Genomic DNA, 2,366 nt, shown 5'->3' with positions numbered 1-2,366 from the left:
TATTGTTCAGAGGATATACTTAAAACACTATTTTAGTAAACGTGTCTGGGGGCTATTGGCTAATATATCTAGACTCTCATGTATTCAACTATTCAGTATTTTTACTTGTTGTTTCTTGGCTTGTGGAAATTTATACCGACTCTGATATGGTTTAAATGGATCCTGATTGTCCAATTTTCAAGGCGACTTACAAATATATAAATGTTAAGGTTTGAGTTATCTTTGGAATTTAGTGTTATATGGAGACTTTTTTTTTGTTTTTTTCATTTTCTGGTATGTTTTATGTTTCATTAGCTATTGACATTCTATGGCAGGGGGGCTTTGTTGATGATTTTCTTTCTCATTTGATGTGTTGCTGTTGTGCCCTTGTGCAAGAATGGAGAGAAGTGGAGATCCGTGAGGCTAGTGGGACTGGTATGATTTCATTCAGATTTCTCAACATTTAAGGCATTGAAATCCTTTCCTTTACTCAGCAAAATCATTGAATTGGATCCAACTTGGTGTTATAGATTTCAATTTTACTATGGCATTTTCTGTTGCCTTTATATAGCACTACATGTTGATTGATTGGTGCTCAAACTGCATGTAAATTGTATTTTTGTTAAACCATTTTGCAGGTCCTGAGAAGACCAACACAAGACCTCCAGCCTCATAGTACATGGAATCATAAGTGACAAAATGATACTGAAATTTGATTGTGTAGGGTATTATAACCATATAAATTAGAGGCAATTGGCGTTAGAACTGTACAGGAAGCTAGGGCCTATGTATTTTGATTCTGAGATTCTCACACCACCTGGCATCAATTACCCAAATGTAAAGTAGTTTTCTGTTTTAAGTTATCAAAAGAAAAAGTACCCTACAGGGCATTATAATCTTTTTAACTGATTTAATATATTTTTTTGTGTGTCCATATTTATACATTATCTACTGATAATTAAGAACTAATTTATGTTATTCAAAAGTGACTTGTGTTAATAAAGTTAGAGTTAATTTTTGACATTTTTATCATCACCGTTGAATGAAATTTTCACTTTCACTGGTTCATAAGACTATGCTTAACTGATCCCACCTACTTTTCCACTTCAATCTACTTGCTATTAGCCAAAAATTTCTCAAATGATAATAAATTAATCTTCCTTAATACTAGCTTTTGTTATTGATTATTTATTCAATAATAGATTAAATGCAATAAGGATTTATGACTCACATGGTTTAGTTAGCAATCATGTGAGTCATCAATAGCGACCAAAAGAATTTGTAGCTAATTCAAGTTTTTAGCAACCGGAATAGCGATTAAAATAATTCGTAGCTAATTTAAGTTTTTAGCGACCGAAATAGCGACCAAAATCGTTCGTAGCTAATTCAAGTTTTTAGCGACCGAAATAGTGACCGAAATAATTCGTAGCTATTTCAAGTTATTAGCGACCGAAATAGTGACCAAAATATTTTGTAGCTATTTCAAATTTTTAGCGACCGAAATAGCGACCGAATTTATTCGTAGCTATTTCAGGTTTTTAGCGACCGATTTAGAGACTGATTTTTAAAATGTTTTTATTAAATAAATAAAAAAAATTAGCGACCGAAATTGCTACAAAAAAATTTGGTCGCAAAATTGGTCTCCAGAAGTTAGGAGACCAAAATATTAGCGACGGATTTTTAATGTTTAGCGACTGATTTTTCGGTCGCTAAATTGCGACGGAAAAAATTTCGGTCGCTATTTAAAATAGCGACCAGGGTTTTAGCGACGGATTTTTTCGGTCGCTATTTCGGTCGCTAAATGCAACAGCGACTGAATTTACCTAAATAGCGACCGATTTTGGTGGTAGCTAAAACTTGATTTTTTTGTAGTGAAAGTTTCTTCAAACTTTGCATTGGTTCCTCAAGCTTCTACAACAAGCTAGGAGTAACCGAATCACTTCCATGACTTCTACTCCATTGGAGATTGCTTCAAGGAGTTTCAGATCTCATTCTAAGGTTTCCTCAAGAGTTGCTTCGGTCCTTGTATGGAGAACTTGAAGATTCATCAATCTTCTCCAAGTAGCTCCATCAGCAGCATAGGCCTCATTTGACCTCAGAGCGATCTCCAGGGACTTTTGGACTCTCACCAGCTCCCTCCGAACAGCCTGGAACTCGGCCTCACCCTGTAGCTTGGCCTCCTCGAGAGGAGCTGCCAAAGACCGGTTCTCCTCTCTCAGATCCTTGGCCTCGTCCTTCAGAGGTTGGACCTGACTCCTCATTTTCGCCAAGTCCTCCTGCTGCTTGGACCACTTGTGCTTCAAGTGATCCATAATTGCTACGCCCCTCTGCAGGAGAACCTGAGCAGCATCTAGGCCTTCCACAGGCCCGGCCGACTCAATCATAGC

The sequence above is a fragment of the Cajanus cajan genome, chromosome 9, assembly GCF_000230855.2.
Source record: "Cajanus cajan strain Asha chromosome 9, NIPB_CcT2T_4, whole genome shotgun sequence".
In the NCBI taxonomy this organism is placed as follows: domain Eukaryota; kingdom Viridiplantae; phylum Streptophyta; class Magnoliopsida; order Fabales; family Fabaceae; genus Cajanus; species Cajanus cajan.
This window is presented reverse-complemented; position numbering follows the sequence as displayed.